This window comes from Fukomys damarensis, unplaced genomic scaffold, assembly GCF_012274545.1.
Source record: "Fukomys damarensis isolate Sample0158 unplaced genomic scaffold, DMR_v1.0_HiC HiC_scaffold_5, whole genome shotgun sequence".
NCBI lineage: Eukaryota > Metazoa > Chordata > Mammalia > Rodentia > Bathyergidae > Fukomys > Fukomys damarensis.
The window spans coordinates 38,768,869-38,793,604 of NW_022900917.1; the positions used below are offsets into that span (position 1 = coordinate 38,768,869).

General features: G+C 36.2%; 1 protein-coding gene and 1 long non-coding RNA gene across 2 annotated transcripts in view; one reads left to right on the forward strand and one right to left on the reverse strand.

Annotated features, from left to right (window-relative positions):
- The window catches only part of Kcnb2 (potassium voltage-gated channel subfamily B member 2), a 461,074-nt gene that overhangs the window by 247,641 nt on the left and 188,697 nt on the right, over nt 1-24,736 (reverse strand). The gene's annotated exons all lie outside the window — the stretch shown is intronic.
- On the forward strand, nt 15,938-20,504 carry LOC104861115. The gene is made up of 3 exons (XR_779910.1): nt 15,938-16,272; nt 19,908-20,032; nt 20,309-20,504. It is a non-coding gene; the product is annotated as an uncharacterized LOC104861115 (long non-coding RNA).

The window sequence follows — 24,736 nt, forward strand, 5'->3', positions numbered from 1 at the left end:
AGGGTTGGGAGTGTGGCTCAGTGGTAGACCCTCTGCTTAGAATCTCTGAGTCCTTGGGTTCGATCCCAAATACTAATTAATAAAGAAATTACAGAATCACTTCGTGTTTTACAAGTAGATGAACTAATGAGGAAATAAACATCTAGAATGTTAAAAATATTAAATGTTTGTTACAACATAAATTAAATTGATTTTATAGTAAGAAAATTCATCTGTACTTTTAATTCATACTGTTTATTTCATCTAATGTCCCTGCTTACTCCTTGCTTGCCTTTTTAAAAAAAATCTTACTATCTATGGGTACCACTCTGTTCTCTACTTCTTATTGTAATTTCACACTTGACCAAAGAACAGGGGCTCTGAACAAAGCTGTTGATATGTAAATAGCAGCTTTGGAGATGGAAACGCCAGATTGTTCCTAAACAGAAGAGAAATTGCAGTTGCTTCATTTGACTGAGTAGAAAAGAATATCTCAATATAGAAATTTCAATTGCTTTCTAAAATAAAAAGTGCATCATCTCTAGATTTGAGCTTTATACTGAGCATGAGAATATTATGATAGGTTGGCAATTATCTTGTTCATTGCCTTTGCTTTTGGAAATATTCTCAACATTCTTGCAGAGATACATTTTCTTATGGCTTCAGAATTTGGCTTTGCAAATTCAAAGAGTTTTATTTAAATAGAATTTAAATAATATCAAATCCAGAAAACAAATCATGTTCTTTGGCAAAACAGGAAGGTAGATATGACCAAATAGTGTCATTAAGAATACCAACTCATCTATGTTTTAGAATTTAAGGTATCTAAATTCTATTTATTGATCACCCTCTATTACAGGTCACTAAAACTATTCATAAAATGTCCATATACTTGAGTTTTTCTACTCAAGTGTGGTTCAAGGAACAACAATATTAAGACTTGTAAACTTGTTAGAACTGAAGAAACCCAGGCCCCACCTCATACCCATTGATTTATAATCTATTTTCCAAGATTCCTCAGATGATGAGCATTGCTGGATTTTGGGGGGAAAAAAAGAAAAAGAATTAGTTGAATTAGTATTTTAGAGAAGAAGTTTACATGGGCCTTATTTACCCTAAAATTTTTGGTGTACCTCTGAAATTCAAACTTAACTGGATATCCTTTTATAATTCTTTTTGTGGTAGTGGGGATTGAACCCAGGGGTCTTGTGCATGCTAAGCAAGCATTTTACCACTGAGCTACATCTGATAGAGCCCAGACAGGGGCACACCAGTTCAAATGAGCACATCCACCATCTTAGAGAAACGTAGGTTTAGTTTTACTTAGGTCATGGAGGACAGGTCAGTAGGTCACAAAGCACGAATCAGCAGGACACAAGCCATCCCCAGAGGACATGTCATTAGGTTACAGAAGACACATCAGCAAGCCTGCAAGAGACATTTATGTTTTGCTCGCATAGACAGGTCCCTCTCAGGTTTAGCTATAAATCTGCTTGGACGATTGAGTTTGCATCCCTTCTTTTCCGCTGCTCAATATCTTGGACCTTTATATTTTTCTATTTTGAGAGAAGGCCTTGCTAAATTGCCCAGGAATGGCCTCGAATTCATTCTCCTCCTGCCTCAGCTTCTTGAGTATCTGGGATTATAGGCATGCACCCCCACATGGGGGTTGCATGTCTTGTATTTTATATGGAACCCAGTATGCAATTGTGCATAGAGTACAGTTGGAGAAACAGGTTTGAAAAGCAATGTTTTGAAAATGTAGTGTAGCTGAGAGTCCTCTGGAGGGCCAGTTAAAACACACATTGCTGGATTCATCCTCAGAACCTCCGATTCTTTGGATTGCTGTGGAGACCCCAAAATTTATGTTTTGAAACAGGTTCCTAGATGAAGCTAGTGTGGATGGTCTATGGCAAATACTTTGAGAACCACTATTACAGAGCATTCATTCTCCAGGGTAGCTTCTCACTGCATTCACCTGTGTATTGGATGTAATACTGATGTCTAGACAGAGAGGTCCTGAGTTAACTGGTCTAAGGTACACCATAGGCACAAGAAGTTTTCTAGCCTCTACCCCCAGAAGATTCGGATGTGACAGAAAATTTGGTGTATCAGTTAACATTTCCTTTTTTTTCCCCTCTTGACATATTTAAATACTCAGGTTAATTCTATAGCTTTATACAATTGCATGAGTTGTTTATGCAAAACTAAAATTGAAAAAATTAATGCTAACGGTCATAAGGACTTCTGATTAAAAGATCTCTTCGAAACTCCATGTAATAATTACATTTTCTAGTTTCTATTGATGTATTGACATCTGGTGCTTTGCTGAATTTGGAGGGACTGATTGCCCCTGCCATGATTCAATAATGCCCAGAGACAGCAAACAACTTGATTCTGATCTTGCTTTTCCTATGTAACCCAATTAACCTGAAGTCCTGGAGTACTGGTACTATTTCATGCTATACTCACTTTAGGGCCAGGTATCAGATGACTAGGCGCAGTTCCCATTCCCCAGAGCCTGCTGTGATTATTGGAATTAGCCAGCCCTAAACCTGCAGATGCTGTCTTGCCCTGTCCTGCTGGAGAAACTATAACATAGGCTCTTATCCCTATTTTTCCCTTTCCTTTTTCTGACAGGCCCTTAGTGTTTCCCCATGTGGTTGGGAATAGTGCCCCATGCCTCCTGTTTGGGGGAATCTGAGTATAAAAACTTCTTTCTTTGTTTTTCTTTTTTATGGGTTTTTTTTGGTACCAGGGATCGAACTCGGGTCCTTGCACTTGTGAGGCAGGCGGCGGAACCACTGAGCTAAATCCCCGGCCTGAAGAACTTCTTTCATGACAATCATTTCAATGTCTGTGTTTCTTACCACACTCATTAAATAAATCCTTGGTACCCCTTTAAAATACCCCACCAAAACTGTTAAGATGATGTCAAATTTCTGAAACTGAGATTAAAAAAAACCCTTCACTTGGAGAGAATGGGAATGGTAGGAAAGAACATTAAAGTAAGGCTCCAAGACAATGTAATTTTGTTAGAAGAAAATTCAGTTTTCTGGATGGTGAGTCCAGACAGCACTTGGGAACATTTGGTAATTCAATTTTCTATCTGAAGTCAGCTGTCATGTGGCCATCATTGCCCATCCAGGTCCTCAGGCCAGGGCAGGACCAGAAATCACAAATGATATATTACAGCTCTTCAAAGAGTGACACAATCATTCTGAGGCCACACTTCACAGCTGGCACATTCGTCAGCAAATGGAGAAGCATTTTCTATGCATTGCCCAAGGTCATCTGGAAAGCCAGTCAATAAAGTCACACATATTCCAGCCCATCAAACAGCAAGACATGAAGTTCTCTGCATAATCTTCCAATTGAGTCACCCAGGCCTTCTTTTCCATTATTTTCTCTCCCTTTTTGTTCTTTGCTGCCAGTAGACAAAGAAAATTTTGAAGAGTTGACAGCAACTTCAGGTTCTAAATGTTAAGGGCATTGAAGTTCTGTTTATGACCACTCTTAACTAGACAAAAGAACAAGCTATGTGTGGTTGCCTTTCTCTTGTCATTTTTCATAATATTGATGCTATCTGCTCACTATAACATTACCCAGCAAAGGCAAATATCCAGATTACACTTGGTGTAGGGGAGAGATAGAATTGTGACACTTGTCAGGAACGAAGCACACAGAAATGCTGTGTGATGTCTAGGCCAGCGGAGAGGAATCTGTAATACCTTTATAATGATGCTGAATTCCCTGGCTCTAGTCTGCCAAGAAATCCAAACAACAAGTCCTGTCTCTTCCTGACTCAGGCAACCTGAATTGTAGTCAAGAATTGTACACAGAATAGGCCACTGATTACAAGTCTGATTTGATGAGTTCTAACACATAATAAAGAATATGACTGGCTTTTGTCCCTGATTTTTGGAAATAGTCTATGGCCTTGGACTTTTCAGAGTTATAGAAGTGTCTTTATTATTAATGGTGGTTCTTTTGTAGCACATCTGATAACTAAAGCTAATGAGGCAGCTCAGGATGGGTCTGGTTATATAAGAAAGACCAACCAGGTGAGATCAGTCTGGGGAGGGGAAGGAGGAAGTGTGTGGAGACTGACTTTAACTTTAATTTAACTTTAACTTTCTGGCCTATGAGTCAATCAATTGTGCCAATAACACTACATGAAATGCCAATAAAAACTGATACTGAGGCTCACGTGACTATCTCTGACTCAGGTGACAATCTTTGCATATTGTTGCACATCAATATACTGAGAAGTGAATGAATGTATCCTAAGGATGTTGGAAATTTCATGTGTGAAATCCTGTCAGACTTCACCCTGTGAATATCTTCTAATGTTAGTTTTTGAAATAGAGTTATAATCACAAACAGTGCTTCCATTGAGTTCTTTCTAACAAGTTTTAAACACAGGAAGGTACTTGGAGTGTTGAATTCTTACCAGGTGGCCAAAAGTGAAGATGGCGTCCTGAACTTGTACGTGGTGTCTGCACTGAGAGTAGATTTGTGGAGGGCTGTGTCCTTACCCTCTGGGCAATCAGGAATTGCATGTACATGTACACTGAAAACTCTCAGGTTCATATTCTCTCTCTCTCTCTCCCCCCGCCCTCTCATTCCCTTCTTTCTAATTAACACTGTGCATATTTTTTAGGATAGAAAACTCCTTACTATAGAATTATAGTATTGGTGCAGCTTTCATGCTTGCTCATGTCACTCCAATTTGCCAGGGATTTGCATAGTTTTTTCCCCAAGGTGGAGGAGGCAGCTGGCACTAGATAGATCTCTGTGGAATAAGGAATGTGAGGGGTCATAGCAGTAAACATATCTAATTCCAAAGGTGAAAGAAAAAGAAAGTTGTGAAAGCAGTGTGCTAAGATCTATCTGCCAGTATTGCAAGCCTCTTCAGACCCTGCCCAACAGAATGAAGTAACTGTGTAATATCACTAGCAGTTGAAGAAGTAGGGGAGTAAGGCTAGTGGGACCAAATGGGTTAATGTTATAAGCCCCCCCCCAAAAAAAACCCCAAAAACCTTTTCTGGTCACAGGGCCCTCAGGATCTGGCTTACCTCTGCAGTCTTTTCTGTCATTGTTCCCTAGGGCCCATCCATATCAGCCTTCCTCCTAGCCATCAATGACTCCGAGTTTGCTCTTGTTCTTCCTTCATGTCCTTGACACTTGCTTCCTCTTGCTGGGGTTCCTTGTCCACGATTATAGGTTAGCTTCAATAACATTTTCTTCCAGAGGAGTTTCTAGCCATATGTGCTAAAATACTTCCCCAACCCTATCTTGGAGCTTTTTCCTAGCTTATGACATGGAGTATTTATTAAAAGTACTTATTGCTGTAAAAGTATTTGTTTATAAATGACCCCACAGATAACTCTAACACATGCACTGTGATGTCAGGGACTCTCAATGTCTGGCTTGCATTATGCCCTTGCCCTGCAGAACAGTAACTGGCAATTTTACTGAATAAGTGACTAAAGAAAAAGGATTCATCATGCGCTGCTCCTTGGGATAATAGTGTGAGACTTATAAGAAATGTCTAAAATTCATGTTTCCCCAAAGGAACTGTGGGAATTGAGTCACATGTATACACGAAAGAGAGAACTTAGGCTACTTCTGTGGTTCCTTCTGCTTTGTAGAAGACATGGTTCCTCTTCTCTCTGGCTTTATGAATCTGTTCCATCTCAAACTTCAACAGAATCTGGAAAGAACCTTTTCTATAGATGCTTCCTACAACTTCAGCAAAATACATAGTAAAAGGCCTTTTTCTTTATTTGGATTATTATTTTAAAAAGTTTACCTGGAAGGATAGAGTACCAAAGAAAGAAGAATACAAGAAAATGGGATAAGATTTACAGCCCCAAATTGAATAAAGTTATATTATGAAACATAAGGATAATTTAACTAGAGAAAACAAACAGTGCAATTATTTTTTCATATTTTTATGAGTACGAAATTTTATTAGATGAGAGTTATGTTTCAAAATATAGATAAATGTATAATAACAAATGAAACTTTAGAGAGTTTGATAGTATATATAAATATCAGTGGTTGGTTGTCTCAGAAGAAAAAATACAGAAAGCAAAGAATTAAAGTGAATTCAAATTTATTCAATTTACCATAATATAAAAATGCCTTAGGCTCAGTGCCAAGGAATAATCTTAGATTGGAATTTGCTCAACACTCTAAATTTAACCATCTGTGATTCCTTTTTAAGTGATATCCAATACTATCTTTTGAAATAGAGTGTGCTTTTAAAGGGTAATTGTCATTCCAGCTGAATATTTATCCTCCACATAAACATATCACAACATGCTCAATCTAGATTAGAGAAGGTACAGGTCATAGCTAAAGATGACACACAAAAGATTGGTCATGTCTTTCTGGCCAAAATTGTTGAGAATATTGCCACAGTTACATGGGAAGGCAATGTTAATGCCTGCTATTTCATAAGCAGTGTTTCTGTATTTCTTAGAATCAGAATATGCTAGAACTAGAAGAGATTTTTCAGAATTCTTAGTTGTTATTCAACATCCTCATTTTACACAGCAGCAGATTAAGGTCTTCATCTAATACTGTTAAGTGACAGACTCTGGGTCTCACCAGAAACCCATGCACTCATTCATTCACAGATATTTATCAATGGAGACTGTACCTTCATGAAAGTAAAATATGATTAAGACTCATCATCTACCTATAAGGTGCTCATGGCAGAGGAAGGCTAGCTCATAACAAGTCCCCTAACCTCGAAGCACATGGACTGAGGTACTGTAGATGTCACTCGAACCCCAAAAGGCAACCATTTACAAGTGCTGTTAAAATGGAACCATCTATTTTAAACAATACAGAACCAAAAGTTTATTGATGAACTGGTAAAATCACAAGCCAACCACAGGATCCCTGTGAATGGTCCTTGGACTTCTATGAGGATAGGAAATATGAGTAATGGCTGGGATACCTGGTGCCCACCACTGGGAGGAGGGCTGAGGCCAGCAACAGACCAACTTATTTCTGCCTGTGGATCAGGTGTGTGGTAGAGGAGGAGACATAGGTCTTCAGTTATTAAAAAAATTCCACAGATGCACCAACTAACTGTGGGTATTAAGTCCTACTTTATATCATCTCTATGATATTAGGACATTTAGGCAAAGACAATCTCTAAACTGTTTTTCAAATGTGAGAGTAGTTATAAAAAATTCAGAAAAGACTACAAGAATTATAATAGACCTGTATTGAAAAGAATGATTAAAAAATGTACTTCAAGGAACAGAAAGGTCAACTTTAAAGGAAAGAATGGGACTCAAAGATAAACTGTGAACAAATACTTTTCAAACTATGGCAAAAAACTAAAGAAGCCTTGCTTGAAACTATAAGAACAATATAATGTAAACAAAAGGTAGCAAGAATATGTACAACTTAAAATAAAAGCATGAAAAAGACAGTTACTAATTCTTCCTGGTAAAGGAAGAGTTGGTTTTGAATTGAATATCACAGGATGAGTGGGAATGTAGCAGCAAAAAGGTGTAGGAGATTTTCACAGGTAAAGATTCTAAGTACAAATGCACATAGAATGTTCTAGCAATTGTAGAGTAGTTCATAAATAAAGTATTTGTGAAGAATAGAAAAATAAGCTGGAAAGGCAGGTGCTAAATTTGGCCTTCTTCTCAAACTATTATCAGGGTCAGTTTGCAAAAAATGTTCAACTATAATCAAAGTTATTAGATGAAATTAAAACATATTGTTAGAAATAACAATGCCAATTCTCATAATACTGGGAATTTTGGGGGGCCAAGATGTTAAATGTTATTTTAGTATTTTGAAAGATCTGAGATTATTTTTCTGTAGATCACATGGCGGTTTAATATATCTGCAACTCTATTTAATAGTAAAAAAACTTATTGTTTATTGATATAACTATTTCTGTTGTAATAATCAATAGTATTTCAGTTTACCATTAAAAAATGGACCTGAAAAGTGGAAATGTTTTTGCTAAGAGAAAAATGTGTCAATTAAAACAACGAAGAACCAATTAAAACACCGAGAATATAGTTATAATTTGCAAGAGGCAATAGCCCATTGAACAATTTCAAATTCAGTAAATACTACCAGTGTAGGTTAAAAAACGCTTAGTCACATACATTCCAAAATTGGAAGAATTGACAAAAGATCATGTGAGAATTAAGGAAGATATGTGGGATTTAAAGATAGACTGAGGAATTTTCTTTGGTGGCAATTCAAGTTGAAGAATTCAAAGGAGAATGCAGGGCTTGCCAAGAGCATTGTGAAGAAAGTCAAGCTCCTGTTTCACCCCCTGAGCCTTTTCCTGCTCTGTCCCTTCCTTTGGGAGTCACTCATTTTTTGGCCTCTGATGTTTTCCCCATGAGAATCTCTTCACAAAGATTTTCTAAATACATGTTAGATGTGAATGATCACTAAGGTTTACTAAGTTGTCTTTATCTGTCACATTCACTTTTTTGTGGGGAATAGTAGTCTACATTTCTAATTAAAGAACTTGGGTAGGTAGGGAGGTGAACCCTAATCTGGGGCATTTCCAGAGCCCTGGTGTTCAACACATAGGTTTCTGGTTGTATCTCCTACCATAAATTTGTTTCTGAATCTGTTTCAGAGTATTAGCTTGTTTACTTTTCTAGGTCAGTACTTGTTTGAGGTGAAATAATTTCAAATATCATATAGCCATTTCAACTGGATTGAAATTCAACCACTATTGTGTATCCAGTCTCAAATAACATCAGCATCAAATATACGTAGATAGAGGATGAAAACTATAAATTCACAAGGGAGTTTTTTTCTTAATAGGCAGACTCTAAAACACTCAGATGAGTATTTATAAAAAAAATTCACAAAGTCATTAAACCCAAAGTTGATGGCTAAAGTCATTAAAATGGGTCCAACATTTATCAAGATTCAGCTATGCTAAATCAATCAATCAATCAATCTATTGCTACTTTTTTTTGTAGAACGCTTTGTGTTGTACAGTATTATACCACACAATTTTATGTGGTTCCTCCCTTCTACTTAGCTGGGGAGATGAAGAATCCTTAAATCATCAGAGAAAAAAATTAAGGGGTGAACTATGTGGTACCGACAGAACCAATGATTAAATATCATTTATATTTCTTCCAAAGATTTCTTTTATTTTCAGAACAAAGTCCAAACCTCCTACCATCTTTCAGGGAATACTTTTGATTTGGTTCCTGCTTATTTTTTCAGCCACACCTTTAGCTTCTTCTTTCATGAACTTCAATGCCCACTCGTATCAAACTACACACAATTTTCCAGATTTATTTTCCCATTTTTGTACTTCCAGTGAAATTTCAGCTAGAAATGCGTTCCCACTCTTTTGCTTAATTCTTCATCTACTAAAAAAGTTACCGCCTTTGACAAGTCTTCTCTAGTCTCTAAATGTTTGTTTCAGTTGAATCTCCGACTTTAACCCTATGACAATTTACCTTTTATTGAAACCGCCTATTGCTTGTCTAATTCCCATTGCCTTAGCTTTTAAAGTACGAAGAAGGATATTTACCTCATTTATGACCCTGTCCCTAGTGTCTAATATGAAGCCTAGGCACCCAACAGTTGTTCATGAATATTTCAGTGAATCTCAGCTCAGGATGGGGGGAAGGTGGCAGCAAATTTTCTTCCAGAGGGCTGAAATATCTGACTATAGGAGAAGAAATTACGAGTGAGAGCTCAATAGGGCAGAGTGATTGCAGGATGATAGCTATAAAGCCATGTAGAACATAAATGAGAAAAGCATATCTACTGAATCTCAGAATGTGTTTAAGTATCAAGTATTATTTGATAAGGCAAATTTAAAGAAAAGGAAAAAAGACTCAGCGTGGTGTAGTTGTAATGTGTAAATTAAAAAAAAAAACCTATTACAGTCAAGGATGACTGTCTGTAAAGCATACTTCAAAGCTAAATCTTTCCTTTCTAAATTTGATGTCAAGATGAATATTATATTTTAATAACATGTTGTTCCTAGGTACTCTTATTGAAGAAACTCTGGATAGAACACAGAGGTTATATAATGTGATGAAATTCTCTTTGGCTTAACTTTCTGCACGACAGAAAGTGTATATATCCAGTGATAGACACATGCCAGAGGCTGCCTCTGAAATGGAACTCTGGATAGAACACAGAGGTTATATAATGTGATGAAATTCTCTTTGGCTTAACTTTTGGTATTATTATTATTATTATTATTATTATTATTATTATTATTATTATTTTGCCAGTGATGCTCTGTGTCCTGGTGCTAAGTTGCATTTTTCACAGAGCAACTAATTAATCTTAATCACTACATGCTGACTGTGAACAATAAAAGCAAGACCTTAATGATGGGGTAGGAATGACTTGTTTTTCCCTAGAGACTGGTTGAGGGCACACAGCACTTGATGTGACTCTGCACGACAGAAAGTGTATATATCCAGTGATAGACACATGCCAGAGGCTGCCTCTGAAATGGAGAAGTAAATACTAGGGAATGCTGAAAAAGAGGAAACAAGCTCAGGCCTGGAAATTGTATCTTAGAAGACAACTTAAACAGCTACCCTTTAAGCAACAGGAAACAATCCCAGAAGTTGCTTTTGATAGAATGAGCAATTGATAGGATGATCAACTCCCAGAGGGACTTCCTGCTCAGAGTGAGAGCTGAAAGAGTTGTAAAGGTCGGCAGAAGCATCTAAGAAAAATAGAAAGATACATGTTTATAGTTTAGAAATTTAAGGTAGGTATTTCCTCTAAGATGATGGCCCTTTATCTTCTCTGGGGCATTATGTATGGGGCCTCTGAGAAATTGGTGGGCATCATGGATCTTCTTCTGGCTAAAATGCTAATTCTCATACATATAGAACAGTGACTTTCTTGCCCCCATTTCTCAGAGAAACTCTCACATTGAGAACTCTGTTAAAGGATCTCTAGAAATTATGTTTGTTTAGAATGTGTCAACTTGATAAAGGTCTGGAAATTCTTGATTATACATGTGTGGCCCAAGTCTGTGGAAGGAATAGGGCTGCCATTTTGAGAATCAGGGAAATCAAACATTTAACTCAGATTTTTCTTGGTGGTAGCTGATAGAAGTGCTTCTATGCTGCAGTAAAAGTATCACCCAAAGGAAGGAATGTGAAAAATCAAATGCTGAGTTAATAACTCTATAACAATCACACCCTGAGATTTGTGTAGTCTTTTGAGGAAAGAGAAGCTAGAATATTGTTTGTTCTTGAACCTACATCAGGACAGTCATCTCATCCTTAGTGGTTCCCACATTCATCCCCATGTTCACCTGCTAGTCTGTAGTAATTACTATAGTGATCTTCCCATCCTATTGGAGAGGATCCATGACTCAATACTAAGGTCACCACATCTTCCATGATAACTGTGGTTGGCAGTTACAGTAGTCAAAACAAGTGAATTTGATTATGTGTTAGAAAGGATCTATAATCTCTTTAAATACTGCTATTAAGAATATTCATGTTCAAATAATTTGTATTAATGAATACTTGTTAAGTAGGCATGTTTTCAAGCTGCTAAAGTATATAACTTTGTCACATGATAATTTTGAACTGAAGCCAAGATTTTAATCAGAACAGGCTATTGATTTTGCCCATAAGGAGCATTCATTACTTAATATAGTTGGAAAAATCCAAATATTATCAATCACAACTAAAAGTCCTTATTTGTAAAGCAAGCACATTGTTGTTTATTTGGTTCAGAAATCATTTGCAAACTCAACGACATACAGTATAACCCAAACATATTAGGAATTAGTTGGAAACATCATTGGATTCTTTAATTAAGCGTGCATTATTCTTAATTATCTTATGAATTTTTATTAATTATGGAGTATATTTTTAGTAATCTTGGACTTTTAAATACCTAAATATTACAAGTAAAAACTAACAACTATAATAAAAAATGAGAAAATAATAGCAACTTTGTTTCAAATATCACACAACCAAGTAGCACAATTGAATTATTTAGGTTAATATGAATTTATATTAATTTAAATATAAGAACACAGGAAATACTGTGTATACATATATAATACATATATACACATGTGTGTGTGTGTATATATATTTATATGTATATATATATATGTATATATATATGTTACCTATTCAAATACTTAGGATTAAAATTGTTTCAGATTTGGGATTTTTTTGGATTTCGCAATTTTTCATATACCTAATGAGGCATCTTGGGGGTAGGGCTCAAAACTAAATATAAAATTGTGTGTTTCATATATACCTTAAACATACACCCTAAAGATAATTTTATACAATATTTTTGGTAATTTTGTGCATGAAAACAGTTTTATGGCATGGAATTTTCCACTTGTGGTGTCATGTTATTATAAACAGCTAATCTAGACAGAAATTAATACGTAGACAAAAAGTCCCTCCAAAAAGTCACCACAGAAGATGAGATATACAAAGATTGTGGCTGGGGGCAAATCTGAAGAGAGTCAAGCCTTAAGATGGAGATGCAATAGCCAAGCCTACAAGCCTCCCTAGACATAAACAGCAAATTGAGATTATACTGTGATTAGCACTACCTGGTCTAGTTAGCCTAGATAAGTATAGACCGCATAGGTGTCTGACCAGAACATCTGGACCCATCCCTTTCCAAGAATGCCTTTGTTCTTTCCATATACCTTTGCTTGTGCCTTGTTTTCCTATTGGAGCAATATTAGATACTTGTAATTCTATAGGTTGGTTGTAGTTTGACCCATGTTGTACCCACAGTGCATAAATTACCCCTGACAAACAGCCTAGATGATTACTCACTCGAAATCCTCCTGGAAATCCAGGAGCTAGTCATCTTCTTACTTCAAAAAAACTTTCTTAACTTCTTCCTTTGGTTCACAACTTCATTTCTCACTGTTGTGAGACTATGAACTCAGCTCATCTGACATTTAATAGGTTGGCAGATATTGTCCCCAAAACAATGCTTATGGTCAAAAAGTTTTGGATTTTGGAGCATTTTGCATTTACAGAGTAGGGATGTCTAAATTGTGCCTGTGCCTGTGCGCCTGTGTGTGTGTGTGTGTGTGTGTGTGTGTATGCACACGCACATGAAAGAGAGAGAATAAATGAATATTTTTCAAGTGGCATATCTTCTGAACAATATTTGCTACACCAGAAACGATGATGGACTTAGTATTTGAGTCTCCATAAAGTAAAAATTTTGACATGAATTAGAAATAACTAACCACACATTGCAAGTTAGTTCAACTATGTTTTGAGCATCATATTTACCTCAATTTCTAATTTCTGTTATAAACTCTAAGTTGACTAATAAAATATTATTCCTATCTTTTGTTCATTAGAGATAGACTACTCAGTTGCCGAGTTGCCTGAAAGATGGGAGAACAGGAAGAAATGAATGAAAATGAAAATGAAAATCAAACTCTTGTTTTTTCAAACAAGACACATCGAAGAGAAATGTAAAGAGAATCCATGGTTCAGTAGTAACAAACATTAATATTTGTCATGGTTTAATATGATAAAAATCATCTCAAATTTCAGTGAATAAACCTTCAATAGAAGTCATACTTGGGATGACTTTAATATCTTGCTGAATTTTAGGATAACAATTCTAGGGACTGAATAAGGTATAGACAAATCTGCCATTCTCCATCATCACTGTGAATAATATGGTACACAATCTCTTATCCAGATAACTTGGCGACAGGTATATTTCAGAATTTAGAACTTTTTAATGATAGAAATGCAATAGGGTAGATATAATGATTATTGCATAATATTACCATTAGGGAACCAAATCTTTAATATTTATCTGCAATGAAATATTTCAATATTCACACTAAGTTACATAATTTTGCAAAAATTACATAAGCATCTTCACATCAGCTCAGGCTAAGTTTTGCTCTCAGGTGAATCTTGGTACATAACTTGGAAAATCCTTGAGTTTTCAGTAGTATTGGGGTATGGGACTCTAGGAAATTACATGTTAAGGACTGTAGTCCTGTGATAGATGTATGGAAAAAATTTTGATAGCATATTCTCTAAGAAGGAATAATGATCAAACTACTTGTCTATCAACAGGCAGTTTGATTTACGGGGACGCTGTAACTTCTATGAGAGTAAAGCTTTGGCCAGCCCTGCCCAGTTTCTGTAATGTTTCTTAATGACATATATTAACAACAATCTTGTTGGCATCTGAACAAACTAAGAGACTAAGGGACTGGCAGTGGGTTTGAAAAATGACTACTATGCATACTGTGCATACCTTTGCATATTCCTAGACAAACAATGCCAAAAGAGAGTCAAGGATTGTTCCACTGCTTAATAACCTAACAAAGGAAATTAAGTAGGCCAGTATGTATGACTACCTGAAGAGACAGTACAGAATACAAAGGCCCAGCCTCACTGAAGTAGAAATGGGCTTTACTGTCTAAATTTTTGCCGAATACTTAGGATTACTTTAATATACAGTGAAGTTTAAAAATCACTAAGGACAATTTATTGTTACATTATAACCTCATTTGTTTTGGTGTGGGAGACCTTTATCCACACAAAACCGTATCAAGTTTGACATACAGATTCCTTTGGAAATGGAAAATTATTGCCTTTTTTTGGTAAGATACACAATGACTTTCATGAGTAAAATAAGTCTTGCTGAGAAACAATGTGATTCCAACTGCTTGTAATCAAGTGCTTTTTAAAAACCTCAGTACTTATCTGTAGCAAAGCACAAGAAATAATCAAAAAGTCACTTCCCGGTGACCGATTCTTTTTGTACAAATTCAAAATATTGTGTTAAAAAATGGAACTGCACTCCTGGATGCTATTTAAAATTGCAATGATCTTGGATTGGAGAATCTGTGATTTAAATAGCTAGGGTAGTATAATTTGACTATGAATCATAGTGATGCTCACAGGAAGATTGTGACAAGGAGACAAAGGGCCCCTGCTGTCCATTATAAACCACTGAATTGCCTTCAGATAAATGCATCTTGTCCTTTGAGTGGAAGTCACCTATCAAATTTCCCCTGCAGCCTGTTTTGTTCATAGTAATGAAAATGCACTTTGTACAGTACAAGCTGCCTAATTCATTAACACAGGCCTGGGTAGACTTCCTGCCTTGTTCAGGGGAGAAGAATAAGAGAGCAAAAAAGTTGAGATTTTTCTAAAATGGCTGACCTTTATCTGAAATTGCTGAAAATCCTCCTTGTTATTATGAATATGTACCATGCAGTCAGACAGCCCCCTAGAGAATGCCTTTAACAGACTGACAAAGCTCCTCTTTAAAGAGAAAGTGTGCAGTCTCCTTCCTTGGTACTGAAGACTTTCATAGGAAAGGGCAACAAGTCTCATTCAGCTTTCTTCTCTCCGGGAATATTTATCTAGGGTCACTGGACACACACATGGCACTGTATTAGGGACTCTGTGGGTCAAGTGTCAAGTTAGTCCTACCAGCAGCTAGGACTGAAATAACTTTTTCAGTATGGCAATACAGGTACGAAATGTACAGACAATTCTTCAAAAAACATTTGGAAAGCACCAATTGGCACAGTCTTCCTGCTTTTATATCCAACAGTTTTTAACTTTATATAATGCTCTTTGGAAAGAGAAAGACTACTCTAATTAAACCAGACTGAGTGATAATAATGGGGACATGTTTTGAAACGGTTGAAGTCAAGTTTTCATTATAAGAATAAAGAGGACAGACAACTGGGATGGATTGATGTTGGTTTTCAATTCAGCAATGCTGCCGATACAGGTTGAGTCTAGGCTGACAAGCTGAAGCACTTTTGAAATGGTAATGCTGTGTTTGGAGGCTTTGTAGATAAAATACTGTTATGCCAAATTTATGCTGGAGTTGATGAGACTGTTTTTACATCTTAAAGGAGTATCTAATTACTAATATCCATGTTTTTCTCTTCCAGATTGCAGATGATAAATACTCCATAAGGAATCTTAAATCAGCTCAGCAGCCTGGGAAAGGATGGAGAATAGCCTTAAAAAAAACAGCACCTATAAAAAGAACTGGATCAAAAGTAGATGCCCGATCACATACCCACTGTGGTTGGGCTGATAAAAATAGCCACTTGCACAGATTTAGTTCACTTCAATGTCAGGCTTCCCTCCAACTACCCTGCCTCCCTCCCCCACCTTCAACTCGATAAATGATTCCCATGGCGGCGAACTTGGTGTTCATAGCGGGTACTTTAGTGTCCTACACACCGAAGGACAGCCTGTATCAGATGCTGCATTGAGAGGCAGCCAGGTAAGACTGCTATGTTCCTTGTCCTACCAGCCACTTTCCTGGCAAAGGTTGGTTCTGTAGTGCTGACACATGAAGCATGTCAACAAGACACAGGCGCGGTACACTGTGCTTTACATACATTGCTTCCCACATCCCTGTATCACTCTCATGATCCAATTTCATGATGAAGGAACGAGGGCTCAGATAAATAACATATTCAAGAGCACAGATTTAATTAGTGGTGGAGCAGATTCTGACCCATATCTGATCATAGAAGCTGTACATATTTTCAGCCACTCTGCTCAGCTGCCACCTGCCTGCTCAAGGATGAAATTCTCATCACAAATCCTGTCCAAGTGTCCTCTCAGAAGGGAGTGCCAATTATCCACACTCTTGTCACTCACCTCAAAACCAAAACCAAAACCAAAATTCTTGATTCTAGCTGACTTATATTTAAAAAAATAATATAAATGAAAACCAAAGTAAGAAAAGTATACTGTTTTGCTACAACTTCAGGGTTTTAAGAAACTGAACATACTAAGAGAACCGCATACTTAAAGGTGATGAAGATAAAACTCTTCACATCACATCTTCTCATACTAAATAATAGTAACTTTCACATCTGCACAGCCTTTCTCCTCCTCTTTGTACTTCTATCTCTTTCTCTCTAATTTTCCTTCCTACTCTGTCATATATTAATCTATTCATGCATTATCAGTTCTGTTATTTTTTTAAGCACTTGCAACACAGATGCTAGGTGCCTGAGATGAAAGATTAATTAATGTTCTCAAAATGCTTACATTTCATTTGGGAAGGTGGAAAGTTGCTGATAGTAGTACAGGATGAAGACAGGATCTTAAAATGAAGACATCAGTAGAGTATCATTATAACAGGCAGGCTGGGTAGCCTTAATGAATTCAAAATGCGCCTATTTATCTTATTTTTATTACTATGCCTTATGTTAATATTAATCTCAGACAGTCACACTTATGCAACTTACTCCTCTCCTCAAGTATAAGAATCACCAGCAATGGCTCCACCTCACACATTGTAAATATAAGCTTGTTAAGAGATTCTAAGTACAGGTTAAGTATTTTTTTATAAAAATACTTGGGGCTAGAAGTTTTTTGGATTTTGGATTTTTTTCATATTTTGAATATCAGTATATAAAAATGAGATGTCTTGGGGAAGGAATCTCATTTAATGCAAAATTCATGTATGTTACATATGCACCATACACACATAGCCTAAGGTAATTTTACATAATATTTTAAATAATTTTGCACATGGAACAACTTTTGGGTATATCCAACCATTAGAAAACGTATGAGATCTAATGTGAAACTGTCTACTTGTGGCATCTTGTGGGAGTCAGAAAATATTAGATTTTGGAGTATTTTAGATCTTAGGCTTTTGGCTTAGTTCAACCTGTATTGCTTACTAATCAATCTTTGTAGTCAAATATCTTGAAAAAAAATCTATCTAGTAGGCCTCTCACTTATTTCAGCCATTCTTTCTTGTAATGTTTTAATGTCCAAAGAGTAGAGAGACCAGCATATGTGACCAAATATTTCTTAGAAGTTTATGGACTGCCTCCCAGCAGGGGAGTCAGGTCAGGGTGAAGATGGCTACATGATCACAGCTTGCACTGCAAAGTACACTCTGCCTTCGATTCCCAAGCACCCTGTGGAGTGTTACCTGACAGACTCATAAACTGTAGAGTTCAGAGGTTCTAGCTAAGGTATAGTACCTTCCAACTAAAGACTTGCAGTTGACACATAGTGAGTTATCTCTAGCAGAGAGTTATACAGGCAATTAAGGAAGCTATAATGGTAGAGGGTCAACTCACATAGCCAATACACACACACACACAAACACACATACACACACACAAACAAACACACAAGACAATATCTTCAGCAGAAGATGTACAAAACATCCTGTACCATAAAGAACCGACTTGGCTGCAGTGAATTCCAAATGAGGCATAGTCTTGGCATCTGAAGGGGAAAAGCTTCTGAGAACTCAAATCTAACTGTGGGGAAATGTTTTCCATTCTGTGAAGATGGATTGGCTAAACTCTTAGAAGCTACCAGACGCCACATGGAGACTGGGCAGAGATGGTCTCTAGGCAGCTGTTGCTGGGAAGCCAAAGGAGCCTGGGATAGACAAAATTGCCAGGGCAAAGATGCAGCTGACCAGGCATGACATAAAAGAATCAGAGTTGCTAAAATTAATGATCTGTTCAAACACAGAACACTTTCTATTAGAACTCTGGTGACATATATTGATTTACAATGTGCTTTTCTCTCCTCTCCTCTTCTTAGCTCATTTCTCAAAGTTATCCTGAGAAGAGTTGTCCCTATTAACCTTTATTATCTGAAGGTAACAGAGGCCGAGATAGGTTAAATGATGATAGTTTGAGTCTCACTCAAACTGAGCACTGACTCTCTCCTGTGAATAAGTGCCACACTACATCCCCATATTTACCCCAGAGTCTTGCTCAAAACAGCTTCTAATCTGGTACTTTTTATGCGAAACTTCTGTCTCTTTATTGTGAAGTATTTTTAAAAGTACAGTAACACTTGGTTAATGGGAAAATTCTCTTGGCAGATACTTCCATGTTTAACATACAATGATGACTGATGTTGAGAATAAGGGTTACCAGATTCGGAAATGCCTTCTGAATTAAAAAAATAAAAAACTGAATTATACCCAATAAGCTTTTTGTCTTCAGTGTATCACACTGTATTCTGATTGTTTGTTTGTTTGTTTTGAGACAGGGCCTTGCTATGTACCACGGGTTGACCTTAAACTCACTATGTAGTCCAGGCTGGCCTTGAATTCCTGGTATTTCTCCTGCCTCAGCCTCCTGAGTTGTGGGATTATAGGGATACACCCCCATACCTGGTAAATTCTTTTTTGTTTTTTGGTACTGGGGATCAAGCTCTGGTTCTTGCACTTCTGAGGCAGGTGGCAGAACCACTGAGCCAAATCACCTGCCCACCTGGTAAATTCTTAAGTAAATTATTTATCATTGATATTTATGATAAATATCCTGCAAATGAAATAATCAAGTAACCAAAACATTTCATTTCTTGAAAGTGTAGGATCATATATGTAGGATGCAATGTTTTCCTTTGCTTTGCCCCCTGCATCCAATCCACCATTATAACACTGTTTTTCAAAGTGAGTCTCTGACTCTTTCACCAGGAGTGTCAAGGACTTATACCTGACTTCTGGGAGTCATTCCCCAGTCCTAAGTGAAATGACAAACAACAGGAAGGAGGGAATGGGGAGAAGGCAGAAAAATGGCTCCCTGGTCAGGAAAGCTCAATCTCGGCATATCTGTTTCTGTAAAAGAGAACTTCTTTGCCATCCAATGAGAGTTATCTGAAAAATTTCTTGACGATAAAATTATAAGATGTTGGTAAAGTTGACTGGTCTTTAGAAGTTCAACATTGACCTCAATTATAACTTATGATTCTGATGTTTAAATAGATTATATGCTATATTCTTTCTCTCTGCACCTATTGTACTTTTATGTAGATGATTTAACTCTGTCATTTTTATCTTTGAAGATTCAGTATTGAAAGTAAAAATATCTAAAATAGAGCTAATTGCTTTTTCCTCCAAATTTTGCTTTTCATTGAAAGTGGAAAATGGAAAAAATGACATTGATTGTGAAGAAACTGGGACAAATGAATTACTTCATGAGTTTCTGCCTTATTATACACTCTGTAAGACTTTGCTAGATTTAAAAAAAGGCCATTCACTACAGGTAAAATTTAATCAATCATTAAGATAAGCATTATACACTGTTCTTTCTTACAAATATGGGTTTAGCACTCAATTGAAACTTAACTTGAAATTAATACAAACTAATATAGATTTTATCAAGGGCTATTTTAAATGCTGTAAATCTAATATTACAGATGCTTAATGTACTGTTTGGAATGGGGGCTGATCATAGATTAGGAGAGTTTCATTGAAGTTTTATCCAATCAAGTGTTTGCTTTTTCTCTAACTAGTTTCAAATAATTGTTCATTCATCTAGCTCTTAAAACATCATTCCATGCTAGTATAGCACGGAATTGGACCCAGGAGACAAGATCAGAAAACAGAAGTAACAGGAACAAGAAGCAATACCACTTAATGCCTTTTTTGAGTAGTTCTGTGACACATAACTGAGTATCAAACCACCTGACTACATGAAAGCCTTATGAATCATGATTTTTGAACAATATATTTAGTTGACAACATGTAAGTCCTCTCTCATGCCTATCTTTCAATTTAACAAGTGAGAAGAAGTGTCAGAATGGAATCAGACTGAGAACAGAGTGTAGTAGGGACATTTTCAAAAGCTCTGGAATTGGGAGAGAAGCTGACCTTCATTCTTTTCATGGTTGTTCAACTGCCGTGGGTTCAGGTGAAGGAACAATTACATTGCATTCTGCTCCTGTAGTTTTGGACTGGTTTTTTTTATGCCTCTCAGATTAGTTTTCTTTGCATTTTTAGATATATAATCTTAGTATTTGAAGTCTAAAAAGTGGGAAAAGACATTGCTAATGATTTTATTTATGTATACCACATAAAACTATGCTTTAAAATTACTAGTTAAAATCTGTTATCAGTTCCTAGGAATAGTGACACATTTATTTCCTTCTTATATAATGGTATTGCCTGATCCTTTTTGTGATTTACTCTGCTATGAATTTGCATGTCATTAGCCATTGCACAATAAGTATATATAATTCAGGCATTTTTTTTCTGGCCATGGTCATTCCATATAATCTTTGACAGTGAAAGCAAACAAAAGTAACAGCTCCATAAAGGGCCAGGGATTTAGCTCAGTGGTTCCACCGCCTGCCTCACAAGAGCAAGGACTAGAGTTGGATTCTCAGTACAAAAACAAAAAGCAAACAACAAACAAATAAAAAACCCCAACCTTGCTACCTGAATACAGATATGCCAATATTTCAAACAAGAAACTCAAGTACAAGGATCTCATTTACATGAAGAGTTGGAGGCCATCAGAAAATGAAGAGAATTGCAGCGTTATCTAACTTTTGAATGTAAATTAAAAAAATTTATTTCCTTTTCCACCCATGCAGAGAAGTTGTACATGTATACTCTCCTAATGAGCTATGTGGCAAAAAAAAAAAAAAAAAAGAATGAGAGGAAGATCAAAAGTTTTGGATGAGCCTACCGCAAATAACCAAAGGAAAAAGTATTTCTTTAAAAAATATTTCTAAAGTATTACTTTATGTTTAATTGAAAAATTATAACTGTATATCCTTAAGGGGTACAATGTGAAGTTTTGAGATGTGTGTACATTGTGTAACAAATCAGGCTAATTAGCATGCCCTTTTCCTGAGTTTGCAATGCTATTGCTAAAAAATTTGATAGCTAGAAATATCTCAAATTTTGCAGAGACTAAGCAAATGGATGAGTGCCCTGGTGATTTAAAATAGATCTAAAGGGAAGTATAGAGAAGCTAAGCTGTACCTTTCAAACTTATATTTCTGTTTGCAACATTTCTCTTCATTTCATTTCAGTTTCTAAAGGTCTCTTTAGACATTAGTTTTTTTTTTTTTTTTCTGCTTCTACTTGTTAAAGATTTCTTGGCTTTTTAAAACTTACTGGTCTTTTTATCCAATGAGCAAAATCTCAGAAAAGTTTGTAAGTGAATAGTGATGAGATCAAGAGCAGAAAGAGGAAGTTAAAGAGGATTTCCATTAAAAAGGTTTTATGTCACTATAGAAGTTTTGGATTTTGCATCTCCATGCATCATGAGGCTATGGATATTGCCTGGAGCTCTCAGCCATCAAGGGCAAGACCCTTGGGTGTGAGGCATCACCACCTGGACTGTCTCTTTATTTTCAGTGTCACTCCCTGAAGTAGATATCAGTCCATTATCAGCAACAACAAAAATCTCTTAATTGATAGTTCTGATTATAAAAGTAAAAAATACACAAAACTCAGAAATTATAAAATATGGTACAGCACACAAAAACGAAAGGTAAAATAATCTGTAACTCAACCACTCAGAGACAATTATTTATTCACATTTTTATATATGACCTTATGATTTTAAAGAATTTGGGTATGATGTGCATGTGTATCTATATGTGTGTACAACAATTCTTCTAAAAATTGTACCATACTTATACTGTTTCAGCTGTTTCATGGTCTTCTTCTTCTTCTTTTTTTTTTTTTTTTTGGTACCGGGGATCGAACTTGGGTCCCTGCGCTTGAAAGGCAGGCGGCGGAACCACTGAGCTAAATCCCCAGTCCTCATAGTCTTATTTACTTAAATGTAATTAACATTTTCCCCATACTATATGTCTGTTAAAGAATAACTATAACTGCTCAACAATATACATATACATTTTTTATCATTTATTCAGTCAGTACTGAAGTACTGACTTGGATATTGATCTTAGTTGGCATGGGCTGTCATAGTAAAACACCATAGAGTGGGTAGCTTAAGGGAAATTCACTTTTTCATAGTTGTGGAGACTAAAGTCTGAGATCAAAGCTCCAACATTTCTGATCCTGGTGAGGGATTTCTCCCTGGGCTGTAGACAAGTGACTTTTCACTTTGAACTTACCTGTGAGGAGAGAGAGGGGGAGAGAGAGAGAGAAAGGGGAGGGAGAGAGAGAGAGAGAGAGAGAGAGAGAGACCTCTCTCTAGCATGTCTTCTTACAAGAGCACTTACAAAAGCCTTTGAATGTAGAAGGTAGCTGTCTAAAAAACAGGAAAAGAGTTCTTACCAGAAACTAACTAGGCTTACAAAAAAACAACAACAACAAAAAATCACTAAATATGTGTAAGTTACTGTGCACACGTGAAAATTTTAGATAATTCTTGCTACAAAGAGCTTCACAGTCTGGGCAAAAGGAGAAGGCAGGAGAAGGGGTCAAATGAGGAAACAATGAGAGGGAGAACACATCTTTTATTCTACCCTCTGTGGAGGTGGCTTATGTCAGCACCATGTATAACTTTATAATTTTTGGTACTTATTGCTAATCTGCCTTCTAGAACATATGCGTATGATGTTTCCATGAGCAAAAGAGAGGGCCAGCTTCCCTCAGTGTCAGTTCAGTTTTGAAAATGAACTGGACTGAATGTGACCTTTAGTTGGCTCCATCACTAAATCTCTTTCTCTTCTCTTAAATTGTTGGTGATCAATTTGCTGGCTCAGTTCCTAGAACTATTCCAAACAGCTAAAGAAATAACCTTCATTAGACAAGGTGAACCATATTTATGTTAACCACAAATTCCCCATTCTGAGGTATAACATTCTTAGAAATAAACATTTTAATATATTTAAATATTTTCTTACATTTTAATTTTGGGATAATCTGGTGGGGAAGAAAATTTAAAAATCACTGATGCAACAAAAAATACAGTTTTCTTTTCTAAAATACATTTTCAAATAGCAACAGGAAGGGATTGATTTTCTTAAAAAATTTAGAACTAAATCTGTATGAATTTTGAGGAAGTAAGTGTGACATCTTTTGGGTTAAAAAGAGGAAAAAGTAACATGCCTTTGAAGCTAAAGCTATTAAACCCAAACCATCTTTTTGAACAATAAAGAATTTCTGTCAGAATGATAATCTGTGACTTCCCAGCAAAGGAAAGGGAAAATAATCTACAGATTGAATATCCCCATCTGAAATGCCTGGGACTCGAAGTGTTTGAGATTTGGGTTTTGTTTTTGTTTCTAGGATATCTGTACGAACATAATTAGATAATTTGGGGATGGAGCTGAAGCCTAGACATGAAATTGATTTATGTTTCATATACACTTTATGCACAAAGTGTAATGTTTCACAACATTTTTACCACACCTGCATTTGGATTATAATCTGTCCCATAGAGTCAGGTGTGGAATTTTCCACTTGTGGAGTCATGGCAGTGCTCAAGAAGCTTGGACTTGGGATTTGAGAATTTTAGATTGGGGCACTCAACCTGCTTATCATGTATTAGGTATCGTACTAAATCTTTTCATTTACCTTATTGCAGGAAATTGCTTTTATTTTTCACAGTTGCCTCATGTGGTAGGGTGTACCACATCTAACAAATAAAAATAGAGGGTGCCAAGTTAAATTTGAATTTTATATTCATAACAAATAATATTTTTATAGGTACATCCCGTGCAATACTTGGTTTATATATCCATTTTATCTGATATTTAAATTTAATTGAAAGTCCTATTTTTTTCTGGCAGTCCTACACAGGTATGATGATTCATATTTTATTTTCCATACCATGGAAATGAAATGGCCAGAAAATAAATCAAATGAAGGTGCTGCTATTTGTTTTAAGAGATCTGGATTCCACAAATTAAGGCATTAGCTCTCTTCCAACAGTTAGCTTCAAAATCTTATGGCATATTTGGCTTGCCTTCTTTGTCTTCACTTTGATTTAAGTTTTTCCAAAATGATACATTCAGTGTTTTGTATTTCTAAGCCAAGA